Source organism: Passer domesticus, chromosome 4 (genome assembly GCF_036417665.1).
Source record: "Passer domesticus isolate bPasDom1 chromosome 4, bPasDom1.hap1, whole genome shotgun sequence".
Classification (NCBI taxonomy): domain Eukaryota; kingdom Metazoa; phylum Chordata; class Aves; order Passeriformes; family Passeridae; genus Passer; species Passer domesticus.
In genome coordinates this window covers 70,134,588-70,149,286 of record NC_087477.1, presented here as the reverse complement: position 1 = coordinate 70,149,286, position 14,699 = coordinate 70,134,588, and the positions used below count along the sequence as shown (strand labels likewise).

The window sequence follows — 14,699 nt, the reverse complement described above, 5'->3', positions numbered from 1 at the left end:
TTAATTAAAATTATTCCTTCCCTATTTATTTTGAATCTAACATGAGATTTTTACACGATAATGTTTGTTTCACTTATTCTGGGAGTGCCTTGGTAATGCACTCAATTACATTGTCTTTGTCTGCAATCATTGTACTTCAGTTGCCTCTTTTCTAGAACAAGGGGTTCTAGTCTACTTAATTATTCTTGACATAGAATCTATTCCTTATTTTTCAATATCTGTTTTGTCATTCTCCCTATCTTTAACCTTCTTTCTACAGCCTCACTGGGGAGACCAGGGATGGACATGGACAAAAGGAGAGTTCCTCTTTGCTTCTCTATATTTTCTATAATTTTATCAGTAATTTGTTTACTCTTCCTATTACTGCTGAATATGGAGCTTTCTCATACACTTTTAACTCCATAATCTTTTCCTTCTTTTCAACACTTAATTCAAATCCCACTCCTGTAAATGTAGAATGGAAGCAGTTTCTTCTCATGAGACTCTCCCATTATTTGTGTTAATTTTTTTTCCTGAGCTTCCTACACTTGTTCTCAGTATCAAGGGAGCTTCTCTCACCCCGTGGTCAACTTTTGCTTTTAATTCTTATGTTTAGCTCCATCAGCAAACTTTGCCATATCCCTACACTACCTCTGTTCACTAGCTCTTTAGCTCAGCCTGTTTTGGCCATAAATCCTCAATCTACAACTGTATCCTGGGGGGAAGAATAACTAAAGAGGAAGACCTTAAAACCACCATGGATAACAGTGAAAGAATTTAATATATCAGGGTTGGGAAAGAAAGGAGATGGGAGCCAAAGCACTTAAGAAAGAGTAACACCTGGTCACTGACTAGGAACTAAAAAGCTGCAAAATGCAACTACATTTTAACTTTGGGATTCCTCGTATAAGAATAAAAATACATTTATGTTATATTATATTATATTATATTATACATATATATATGTATGTATGTATAAATTATTTATCAATGAAGCCACAAATCCTCAGAGGAATTCACCACCCAGCTATCAAATGGTGACAATTTTTACAATCATCTTAAAATTATTCTCTTATGACACTATTGCTGCTATTAAAAATTGAACTGAAGTTTAACTGAAGTTTTCTTATTAAACATCTTTTGAAATAGAGGTAAAGATGTAAAACTTAAATGCTTTCTTATAAAAGTGTTGAAATGTATTTTAAATTTGCCTTCTGACATTATATTAATGTAAGCATTCTGAAGAAAAAAAACCAGACTGTTGCTTTGGAAACCAACATAGACTTATCACTGGGTGTTCAATTCAATACCTATTAGTGCTTATACATATGGTATTAATTCTGCATTAATTCTGTCAAAAATGATATCATACTCTGAATGTCCAAATTATGACATCACTAAAACAACTTTGCTCTTCGTGGGTTTGGAGCTCAACTGTGCCAGAATTGACTAGAATTTATTCATGCAGCTGATTCTGACAAGTTCTTTTTAATTAGTTCATGGCCTCATAATGAACAAGAGTCCATGTTTTTGAAGATTTGCCAGAATAGTTTCTATTCTCTTCAACTTAAGTGCCAAATGCATGCACTTCTTTATACTATTTATACCTTTGCCTATAATTACTGTTCCCTAAGGTGTGATTGTCCTATTTCATAAGAGTTTGTGCAGCTGCCAACATGAAGATGTAAATAAATTGTAATACCGTTGCTATGAGGTGTAAAAATCCCACAGCTCATATCCAGACCCTTGTATAATAAACTCAAGTAAACATTCCATTTCCTGTTAGCAATTGTGGTTTGTGACTAGATTTTAAAAAGCGGTGCAGTAAGTCATCACTCTTTTAATGCTTTGCTGAAAACAAAGTCATGAAAGCATGAAGCAAAAAAACAGCTACATGCAAACATCTATTTTTATGAAGGAGAAATATCTGGATGCAAATCTAAATACTTCATTGTTATCTGATAATTTTAGGAAGCTGGTCTCATTTCTATTTGCTAAGAAAATTCTGAGATGCTGCTGATTTGCTAAAGGCAGAGGCCAAAGACATTAAGGTGTTCTGAAGGTCACTTCCTCACTGTTTTGAACTTGCTACAACCATTGCAGAGATGGTCTCAACTCCCTGTGTTTTTAAGATTGTGTAGTTTTGCGCATTATGATTTTGACACCATGGCCAGAGGTGAACCCAGCAAAAATTTGTTTAAATCCACCTTTCCAAAACAGTGAAAGGCCATAGAGCAAGAGGCCTTTCTTCTGTTGCCATATACACCTATCATACGTGGGGGATCCTGTCATAGGCCAGTCAAGCTGTTTTCTCCCTTGCTTTAATGAGGAAAACACCCATGCTGTACTGAAGAATATGGTTTGATAGTTTTTCCTCAACTCATAGTGATTAAACAACCATTTTACTTCTCTTTTTTTGTGATGGGTTATGTTCTGCTCTCTCTCCTCTAAACCACCTTGTACCCAAAGTGTAGACATATCATTTGGTAGAATTATTTACACCATGGCAGGTACATCTCAGTAGGAGGCAGCAATTCAATACTAGTGGCAGCTACACTGTGAAGATTAAATTAAAAAACATACCAGCACTGCTATGTCTTTTCAACAGAGCAAATAAATGAAGTATTGGGTTCTGGTGGGAGTAAGATGAGCACACAAGACACATATGTCTGACTTCATGAGTTAAGTTGACTATGGAGCAGCAGTAAAATCTTCAGGCCATTTCACACCAGCAGGTGTTTTACATCATGACACAAATACGCTGTTTTACCCATGCTGCAGGATTTTTCATCTTTTTGCTGGAGTCACTTTTCTCAGTGCCTATAAAGCCATATTGCCTAAAGATCACAAATTCACATGCCCCAGTTTCAACTGGAAAATGCAGTTAAAACTACTATTTTTAGCTGGGGCATTGAGGCTTTCATGAGGCTTGGACAGCAGGCCAGGAACTGGGTCATGGCATTGAATAACAACTTGGTACTAGCCTTTTTCATGTCTATAGTTAACTCAATTTCACCAACTCCCTTCTCTTCTTTCTCTCTTTTGAGCAGGAAGTGCCCATGGTAAGGAACATCTGTGACCACATGCTTCTGCAAGAGCTCTTCACTGGGGCCTCAGTTGTAGTTGCAGCTGTAGGCAGCAGCCCATTACAAAATATTTTTAAACATTAACCAGCACCTACATAACTTTAACTTTTAAACTCTGGTATTTTAAATACTAGCAAGTCTAGCAGAGATAAAAAAAAAAGGCCATATCCTGTTGGAAAAGAGGGAATCCCATCTCTACCATGGTATAATATATTTCTGGTCCTAACGAACTGTGGGTTATTGAAATTTAAACCAGTCATTAGCCCATGACTGAACATTACATGTCCTGGGAATCAGTCCAATGTAATTTGGGGGTGGGAGGGTGGCTCAGAATTCCAGGTTTGTGAGGAAAGCAAGAAATATTTTCCTGGCAGGTTTGTTTAAAAAAAAAATGGCAGCTGTTCTTAATTGCTGGGAGGGTCAGATTGTTAAAAACAGTCCCAGTGGAAATGGATTAGTGTATGGGAGGATGTCAAGGTGCAAGATAAATGAATTTAGTCTCTAGTCTGATGGTTTATTATCTGGATAGTGATTCCATGTACTGCGTGTACGCACACGCAAAGCACCCGATGTGATGGGCTGGTGTAGAGGCATTACTGTTGACACGACTTTGGAATGACAGCATTATTCATGAGAACTAAAGCTGTAAGTGAATTATGCAAGTTACAGAAACTGAGTGCGTGTAAGCTCTTTCCATCAACACCACAGGCTCTATGTTTCCTTTAGGACATAATATTTTTCATGAAAATTATTCTGCAAATGCATAAGCTATTTAAAATGGCCATGTGTTTTCTCTCTAGTTTATGTTCCTCTCTCTGGAAAGTCAGATTTTCTCTCAAAGTATATCATGAATCTGGATCCTTCAGAAGCCAGAATGATATAAGACTCACTCTTATATACGAGATATCTATAAAGAATCAACATATAAAATACAGGATCTGGAGTTTTTTCACACTGGAATATCATTATATCCTTCCAGAAGACACTTCAATTAATGTTGTTTCCATTATCAAACTTGTGTAACAAGGCCTGGGTGTACATCCCATCCAAGCCTTTAATTCAGATTTCAGCTGAAATTTGTATCAGCTCTGTTGAAAGAGGTCAGGCTACTACAGTGCAGAAGTGACTGAAGTGACTACATAAAAGACTATTATTGTTTAGAAACAGGAACAGTATTTACATAATGTAACTGAGGCCTCACCACGATGACATTCAGGTTTTGGGTCACCTTATGCATAAGGACCATCAGGCACAATCAGAGTTGTCTCTGTCAGACAGAGAAAGTCCTGTTTAAATGGTGAGTGCTACCAAGAGGTTAATACAGGTGACCAGTGTGGTCTGCATTTGGAACTAAAACCAGAGCCTGCTGGTAAGATCCTGATGCATTCAAGGGCATGCTAAATCACTCACCAGCCTTGCTGGGGTGAGGGAAAAGGGAAATCTTAAGCTGATGCTGCTGTACCTGCACTTCATCCAGAGCCAGGCAGCGGCTCCTGCCTCTTTTGCCACTTTCTTTTCCATTTCTTCTCTGTGTTCATGCCATGGTGGCCTTAGGCAGGGCTTCCTTCCTTCTCATGAGGTGTTTGTTTCTGCTTAAAGCAAAGCAAAAAAAATTAGGAAAGCAACTTTATAATTTTTCCTACTGATTATTCTAATTAATTCTTCCACTTAAAGCCACCTGCAATTCTCCAAGTGACTCAAGTACTTTTTAAACATTTGCTGCTGTTCCACATTTCAGTTTAGAATCACAAATCATACGAAATTTTACTCTCCTGCTAATAGTTCCACTACCACTTTTTTCCATCTGAGTTCTCAGAAGGCCTTGTGTACTGATACTTTCCAGTTTATCAGTTTATTGACAGTGAATTCCTTTGATTATTTTATTTCAGATCTCCCAGCCTCATTGACAACTCCTAAGACAAACATTGTTTAAAATTTTTTTCTAATATCCATATTATCCATAACTTCCCAAGGATAAGAAAATGATTCACCTAATTTTCTGACACAGTACCTAACTGAGACACATACAAATCTGCTGTTAGTATTTTCAGAAGTATTTATGACTTTTCATCTTATACCTTACCTTTTAGCTCCAGAATTCCTAAATTCCCCAATATCTGGTCCTTTCATTGAATTGGACTCTATTTCAGTTTTCTGAAAGCTACCATATTGTCTTAAATAACATCTTGAACCTTGCAATCTACCTGTACTAGCTTTTAAATGGCTTTCTATTTTATATTTTGTTAAGATGTATTCATTCCTCTGTGACTCCTGGGATGCCTAAGAAGCCTCCATGCTGAGTGTAAGGATTTTAATTTCCTCACTTTTGACTTCAGGGTTTTTTTAACTAACTTTCCCCTTGAAAAAAATTTCATTATCAAAAGTTTAGTGTCACAGTCCCACATTTGATTCAATCACTCCCTTGAGAATGTTGAACTTAATTATGCTGTGGTCACCATTAATTAGTGGCTCAGCGATAGTTACTTTATGAACCAACACTTGTATATTACATAGGACCTAGCAACATTCCCTCATGTGTGCTGTAGAACCAACTGCTATAAAAATTATAGTCTGAGAGGTCAAGAAGTTCTCTCTCTAAATCGTCCACTGGAAAGGATAAATTTCTATGCAGATAATTGAAATGCCCCATTACAACCATTTCTCAGTCTTGGTTGCCCTACTTGCGCCTGCTGACACTTCACACCTCAGCATTAATAATATGTTTTTGAAAAGTAGGAAATTCTGTCATAGGTTATTAAAACTGTAACGTGTGCTTTCATACTGAATTGAATTCTAATATCAGAATTCTCTGCAGGGGAAAGGGTTTGAAAATGTTGGAAAAAAGTGTAATATTATTGTGAATTTCTCAAGCAACATTATTTAATATTATTTTTATTATTGGACCATTAATAGCTTAAGAACTGCACTAATAATCTAATAAACAGAAATATTTTGCTGCATCAAGTCTATTAATTCTCCCTGTGCTGACTTCTGTGTTCACTGAATTCTTGTATTATTATGATATATTTCTATTTCTTCATCATTACATTACTCTCCCTACAGCTGACAGATATCCTCATACTCTGTAAGAACTTGCCATGCTATATTAATGTCAAAAGGAATTTCATTCACAGCTGTTCAAAATATAGACATTTTATATTAACCTTTCCAGATAGTCTTTTTTCTACTTTTTTTCCAGATGGTCTACTTTTTCTAACTACTATTCAGATTGTTTTGTTGACAGGGAAAAAAAAAGAAAACCTCCTAGTTTTTTATTGTACATTTCCAACATAACTGTAATTACATTTTAATTGTTTCCTGGAGTTAAAGAGATTGAATTGTTTAGAATTATTTCTGTACTGACAAGTTTCTGTTTTCAAGCATCTGATTTCAGATGCTCTGATGCATCTGATTTAAGTGGGTTTAGATACTGGTGTATCCAGTGAGATTGTGGCCATGATCCCACTAGCAAGCAGCCAGATGCTCACAAAAAACAGCAAAGATACCATTTTCCAAAGAGGTAGCTGAAAGATCAAACACTTAAAGGAGCTAGACTTCAACCAGACATGTCCAGTGTGCTGATACACCACCATTCATAATTTAGAGGATTCTGCTGCTTCTGGTACACAGTGTCTTTCCTGTCAAATTCAGCTCTGTGATTTCACAAAGCCCAGAGGATGTGTTAAGTCAGGGCCTTTCACCCTTCAGACATAATTAACATATTCTACACCCCAGCAGAATCTATTTAAATAGAACAAACCAGGGCAATGGGATAGAAATAGCCTTAATGTTGTTGGGACAATGTGGCTGACTTGTATTTTTATCTCTAGTGGTCTGCAATGGTCTGTGTGGTACATTTTTCTATTTTCTCTAAAATTCTCCACGTACGGCAAGTCATATATGTAAAATTCCAGGCATAAAACCTTATAGTGAGATTTAAGTGCAGGAATTTGCCTCTTTATGGGTACTGTTTGATACCTAGTCAGTGAGAAAGTACAGTGCTGCCTTCTAGATTCCGATAACAAATGTTTTGTTTTGGGAATGTTTATATATAAAAGGCTCATCCAGCCCAGGATATAGATAGCTATGATTTAAATTTCAGACTGTGAAATTCCTTCCCAGAGTAAAATATACACACACCTCCCAAAAAAGGGGAAAAAAAAAAAAGAGCAGAGGCAGAGGTTTGGATATTAACATTGGATTTTAACAAGATATCTTCCAAAGACAGAAAAGGGAAAGAAGTCCAGGGATGGTGGAAATTCCAATGTCTCAGGTGAAAAAATGCTAATACAGCTTTTGGATATGGTTTTAAGCTTTGCCAAGGAGGAAATGGAAAATTGAGACGTTCTTGGAAAATGAAGAGGTTTTGACAGAAGATCAAGACACTGACTCAAAAGAGCCTGAAATTCTACAAAGGCTATTGCCGGCTTGCGTCAGTGAGAACAAGTGGAAACAAACCAAACAAATTTATCTAGTTACATTGGCAGCTAAACTTAAGAAAGAAATAAAAATGTGTTAATTCTTAAATTTTGTCATTACAATGCCTCAGCACCTTTTTTTCTTTCATTGTGGCCCTGATTTTCCATTCCCTTAAAATATTTTTATTCTGTTTTTATTTTCTTTCTCTTAGTTTTTGCATTATCCAAGAAGCCCCAAAAGCCTTTTTGTTTTAATTTTTGTAACAAAGGGGTTAATATTCCTGATGTTTTCTCTGCTGGGATGCCAAACAGGGTCACCAGATGTGATTCATAAGTTGTTCTTGCATGTGGCTTAGCAAAAGCACAGCTGTGGTTGCACACTGGGGGTGGAGGGAAAGGGGAAGAGATCCTGACCCCTTTGGAGTCAACTGGAGTTTTACTATTTACTTCCACAAGAACAGAATTTCACCCCATGTACTATATGGGTCTTATTGTTTGTTTTGATTTTTTCAAAAGGATCCTTACTGTCACTAGTGCTAGATTTCATAGAGATTAGATGTGAATCAATAATAGATTTAATTATTATTATAACCACCAATCTACAATATTGGATGACAAGTAAAATATGACTAAAAGCTTTGCCTCATGATGAAACCTTGTTTTGTTAGAGAAAACTGGGTAGGTTCATCCTTTTTTTTTCTCAATTTATTTTACTGAAAAAATATTTGCATTTGAATATGATGAACAGGGGAAAACAATTTATTCTAGTTTAAGTCTTCACACACCCCCAACAGCTCTGTTATCTGCTCCACCATTTTACAGTGTTTTGAAAATATAATCTAACTTTTTGATTGGCAGGAGCAATGATTTAGTTGTTTCTAACTATGTGCAGAACCTTCACTTAACTTGGTTTCATATCTGTTTCTGAAATATGAAAAATTAAAAATATAACACAACCAAAGACTTAACAGAATCTACTTTAACCAATGTTTTCACTCTAAGATGATTTTGTGTACATTTTTATTAGCTAAGCACCAAAATTTAACCTAGCTAGAATTGTGGCTAAAGTAGCTTCAGAAAATATATAAATACATGCATATGTTAGTAATATCATTTCAGTTGAGAAAATCAGAACTAAGGCTATGTTAAGAAGAAACTTAGGTTTTTAAAAGGATCTTTCCTACATCAATTTCTACCACTTTCTACTTATGTGTAAAGTAGTCTATGATGGGCATTTCCTGTGGTCTTAGCCCTTCCTACACTTCTGTCTACAAAAGGTAAAACCTTGATATGAGATCATCTAATCCTCAGTGGAAGTGGGAGCTCTAAGATCTCTGTAAGTATTGGACAGGCACACACATGAGACTGGAAGTGTGATTGCATAGGGACATACCCAGCCTGGATTCCTAGCTGTCTTCTTGTACTTGAATTCAGCTCTGAGAACGTTCACTGCAAAGCAGCAGATGTTCATCTGCTTCACAGAGTTTGTAAACTACAGTGGCATTTCTTCTACTTCTGTTGTCTTGGCTTTAATAGGAAGGAATAAAATTCATTGACAGCAAAGAAAATCTTTTCTCAACAATCAACATTTTCAGTCCAAAATGTACAGGCTGATAGGAAAACAGAGTCCACCTTGGAATGCTTTCATAAGTGTTAGCACGTGTCAGTGTCTTTTATATTGACTAATATATGGTCACTAATTTACTTTACATGCAACCATCAGTACAACTTTTTCACCTCAGCACTCAGGATGGTCCTTTTTTCAAACACTGACACAATTCAATCAACACTCATTAGGCATTTGCTGAAGGGCAATCATTTTGCATTTCTCAATCATGTCCCAGGTAACTGCAATGACCTGAAAGTAGCTGCTGGCTCTTTCACCAAAAAATGTGAAAGCTCTAATATTTGCTTCCATGGTTGGATTTTCTAAGATCATTGAAGAAATATGCATGTTTTATACATATGAGGTCTTCAATAGTATATTAAACATGAATATAGCTGTTCTGATTTCATACCGCTAAACTTTCTAGCCTTTGAAAAAGAAATTACCAAATTCAAACTCCCTGCTAATCCTGCACCTTAGCTGAAGTCCAGGGTGAACATAGAAACTGCATGAGAAAAGTGGATGTTGACCAGGGCCAATTTAACAATATAGATGTCTGAGTTCCAGTATCCAGGAAGTTCCTTGGCTCTGTTTAATTTCATAATAAAGCTGGAACTGGCATTTGCTTATGTCCATGCACCTTTTCTGTGACATAATAATGTATCAATTTCTATATTTCAGTAATATTCTACAGCACAGTGAACACCAGACCCTTCCCAGCAAACTACATAAAACTTACTTCACAATGACCCAAAATCAAGTCACTACTTAACCAGATGGGATATTTTTCATGTTCTGAAGTTCAATGGATAAAATAATCTTTGGCTGTTACAGAGGGCCATTCATCCAAGCATTTCAAGAAACTTGGAGGCACTAAACAAGGAAAAAGTTTCCTTTGAGAGCAGCTGAAAGACTGTAAAGAAAACAGTTCAAATCATTATAAAAGTTATTAACAACTAGGACAAAACCTGCTTCCAACAGAAGTGTTAGGCTCTGATGTGTTTCATTCTTGTTACTACACTAGTTTTGTTGGTAAATAACAATTCCCATTTCCTTCTTTATAATAAGCATTTTTTCATCATGCAGGCAAACCTTAGTAACAACATCTTAGTTGTTACTTAGCACACTGAAAATTTATTGGACAACGACAAGAGGACAGTGTAAAAGACTTTGACATGTTGTACATCAGTCTGGTATCTGAGGTCACCATGGAGACCTGGAGTACAGAAGGAGGAAATACTTCCCTGTCCACTCATCTGGGGTAGATGAATCTGTTACAGTGCCCAGAAGAGGGATTTTGAAAGGTATTTATATATATGTTCTGATGTAAGATTTTATTGCTAAAAACATTTGATTTTAGCTCTGGACACTGTCAGCCTACAGTTCAGTCTGATGTTTTGTGGCAGGAAGGACCATGCTAAGATCCTGTCCAGGAGGGCTGTTTCCAGTGCCTGATCGTTGGCATCAGGGACTGCCTGGATGCGTCATCCCTGAAGGAGTTATTGCCTGGTGGTGGGTGGAGGAGCAGGTAGTCTCTGAGGACAGGAGGGAAGGTGGCAAATAAGCAGCAGTGGCACATTGCATCAACCAAGGCAGACTTTTGACTCCACTCCCAGTGAGGTCATGCCAGTGGATAAGTGGAATGAGCCTCAGCCCAGGCAACAGAAGCCAGATTTTATTTTCCATTGAAGCTTTTACCTCACAAATCCATAGCAAGTCATCTCCTCACCAGGAATTTTTCCAAGTGGAGGAGCAGAGGGCTGGTTCTCAGTTTAACACATGCATGTGTCTGGACAACTCCTGTTTGCATGGCCAGTTTTCCTTTATTCCCTCTTGCTGTTCCGTAGCAGTGTCACATTCTGTGTGTGCGCATGCAGGTATTATGTACAAACCTTCACTTTTGAAGATAGAGGCTCTGTCTTCTGCAGCTACCCAAAGCCAGGAGCACACAGGCACTCACTGCACATGCAGTTACCTGCACAGCACAGAGAGATGCTCCAACTCAGCCTCGAATCAGGCAGCTTGGATGGCCTGCATGTTCTGGCTTGACAGAAAGAAAAATTAATAAATTGCAAATGTGTAATCACACCCTACCTACCTAAAATTCTCCGTTATTTCATTTAAGGCAATTATGTTTTACTGGCTTTCAACACAACATTTTCTCTTTCCATCTTGAACAGCTTTGTAAGACTGTTCAAGAGGCAGCTGGTTTCTACCTTTCCAATGGCAGAAATGAATAAGGTAAAGCAAATTTTACCAGTGCAGGTTATAAAAAACCCAAAAATTTTAGTAGTTTGAATGAGATTTCCGGGGAAAAAAATAAAATTATGTAATACATAAAAATACATTTAATGTCATGTACATTTAAAATACAATTACAATTAATTTTATGTTATTAATGAGAAACCCTAACAAAAATGTAGTCTATGATTTCAAGTTTCATTTGACTTTCAGCAAAATGTATAGTCCATGTTTAATCTTCCTTTTGTCCTGTTTTTTTTGTCATCATTACTCCGTCAAATGTATGACACTGTTAATCAGTATTAAAGATTATGGAGTGATTTCCATTTTGGTTCTCTCCATTTAAAAACTCATCCATATAACTGTATAAACTGCTTATTACAACATGCATTTCCCAGTCTTGTTTTGTGCTCAGATTTTACAATAACTTTATGCTCAAATATTCAGCTACTTTTTTTTCTTTTTGTAAGATAAGAACAAAATAGATTAACATTATGACATGTACAGTAACACATAAAGTAGACCACAGACAGCAACAAACAGCAACACTTTAGGTACGAAGTTTCAAATAACAAAATACTGAACCGTGGAAATGTTGAACACAGGGCAGTGTGAAGGTCAAAGATTAAAAATTAGATAAAGGACTCAGAGGATCTATCAGAGGATCCATTTCTTGGGTAATCACTAGCTGACAAGATCTAGGACTGGATCAATTCATTTTCACTTCTTCCCCTGTGGATTTGCTAGTGGCTTCTGTTAGCATCAGTATAACTTTAGTTGAAAGGATTGTTTGGAAGTGTTACATTTGGCTTGAAAAGAGTCATCATTGGATAATATGACTGTATAAGATAACTTCCATGGCTAAAAATAGATGTTCTTGAGAGAGTAACTATGAAATATGATTAATAATGGCAGGGTAATGGAATACATTCTAGAAACAGACTTCGTAAGTCAAGGATAAAGTTAAACAGGATAAAGTTTTATAGCAACCAACAAGCCTTTAAATGGCCTAAATACTTATGAATCATTTAAAATATCTGTGGCCAAGCAAGAGGGTTCATTTTTAAGCTCTGAAACATCCAGTAATTTTGTATGAAATTTCATAATCTATAATCAAGCTTGCTGAGTCCAACAGGTGTGTGCTCAGTATAGCGGTTTTTCCATTACACACTTTAGGAAACTCTATAAATATCAGTTCAGATGACTGACAAAATAACCTGGATACACTTAGATTAAATTGGGAATATTGAGTAAGGGTCTATAAAGGCCATTAATTATTGTTTCATTGTGTCATAACCACACCCCTCTCCTAGGATGACCAAGGATTCCTCTGCAATTTCCAAAAAGAATGGGGGGACTTCTACCCCATAAGATTTTTCCATGATGGTAGGAGATAATAATGTGCACTGTGTGAGACAAAAGTTTTCATGGATGGCCTTTTGAGCAGGTTACCATCAGAGATACTGGGATAGGAAAGGACAGATGTTTGTAATGCTGCATCTCATTTTCCAACTTGTCAGTTTTTCAGCCTGAGTGGCACCATTAAATTTTTTTCCAAATTTAGTGTGTACTGCCATTCTGAAATTCAGGCCTGCTTATTTAAGGAATCCTGTCATATTTACTTACTGGGAAAGAAGCAGAAAAGACAGAAAGGTCCCATAAAATATCAAAGGCAATTTCAAATGAGTGTAGTGACTGAGGAAAATATAGGACTTAAATTAAAATATAAAAAGTAAAATATCTGCCAATAGCTGGAAAAGAAAACACATTTTGTGTGATACATTGGCAGTGGTGGTGGTGGTGGTGGTGGTGGTTCAGCACTCAGGAAGAATTAAGTATCATAAACTAATTCCTGAGAGGTGATCACACAGCATGTACCCAAAGCAGCCCCAGTTGTTGCCATCAGCTATTGCTCCCTGGTTTTAGAAGTGTGGTTTAGTGGTGAACATGGCAGTACTAGGATGATTGTTGGACTTGATGATCTTGAAGGTCTTTTCCAAGCTTGACTATTCTATGTTTAATGATTCTGTTACCTTGAGGGGGGGAAGCCTTAGACTTTTTTTTAAATTTCATTTGTCTGTGTTTTCTCAGCTTGTGTAAACCTTAATTCTTATTAGAGTTATCAATCACAAGAGTGATATGAAAGTGGATCAACATAGAAGTATCTGAGCTGTGCAAAAAAGAGGAGTGGAGAGTAGAAAGAAAATATTTTTTTTCTTTGGCCATATTACATGAAAAATCATAATCTCTATTATATATAATACACATAGAGACTGGCCATAGCAAATATATGGAGTTTAAACCTGAATGGAAAAAAATCCTTGATCTCAGAAACCCTCAAAAAATTAATAAATTTTCCTGCTTTATCAGGTCTGATAGAATGGGAAAATACAGTATAAAAATGGACTATCATTGTATTTCTCCCTGTGAAAACATACAAATATTTGTCCATTCATACAGCAATATCATTTAGATTCAAGCAGGTATGTGAACATAAGTATTCTTGAATGGGAAATTTTGGATTCAAGTCACTACTTTTAACTATTTTTATTGGTGGATTGTTCTCAGTGACTCTTGCTGCAGAAAACTGGAGAAAACTTAATAAACCCTACACTGGGAAATTAAACCTTGCTTTGTTCCTTTCTATGTGAGTACAAGTTCGTTATTTTTCTACAGTTGGTAAGTCTCCATCTGATCTTGACACAAATATAATCAAAACTAAAAACTTTTCAAAATTTGTTTGTTTTCCCTTGCACTTGCTTTTTTTTTCTTATAGAGTGAAAAATTTATTTCAACAATACTTTTACAATAGTCCCAGCAAATTCTAACCAAATTGGCTCTCAAAATGAACAAATACATCTTAGTGGAGTTGAACCACAGCCATAGACAGAAAAGACAATATCAATAAATATTCTGGCCTTGAAAATAATGCAGTTGTTAAAATAAATAATCTTCCAAGATCCTGGGCAAGATAGGAAAATACAAAAAAATAAGAAAGAGTAGAGGGAACAAGAAGGAGGAGGAGAAGGAGGAGAAGGAAGAGGAGGGAATGGTGACCTACATGAAGCTGAGGAAACTTTTTCTCTATGTCTGAAATAAGGTGAGAAAAAAAGTAGGGAGTTTCCTACTTATGCCTTAAGTGAATGCAATAATATAGTATAGCAGCACTGAGGCTGAGAACTTCATTTTCACTTCAGGTCTAGAAGAGAGTTACTTTGGAGTGTTATTATTCCCAAATCTCTCAGGAGGGCTGTGGCAGACACGACTGGGCCTACAATCTTGAATGCCATTATTTGAATCTGTCTTTTCTGTGTCACACTAGTTTGAGTGTATATAGTATACTACCTTTAATTAATTGAGTGTTTATGT

General features: G+C 36.4%; 1 long non-coding RNA gene across 1 annotated transcript; it reads left to right on the top strand.

Annotated features, from left to right (window-relative positions):
* The first annotated feature begins 9,786 nt into the window (after positions 1-9,786).
* LOC135300082 (uncharacterized) lies at positions 9,787-10,972 on the top strand. Its single transcript, XR_010361960.1, has 3 exons — positions 9,787-10,004; positions 10,176-10,393; positions 10,496-10,972. It is a non-coding gene; the product is annotated as an uncharacterized LOC135300082 (long non-coding RNA).
* Positions 10,973-14,699: the final 3,727 nt, after the last annotated feature.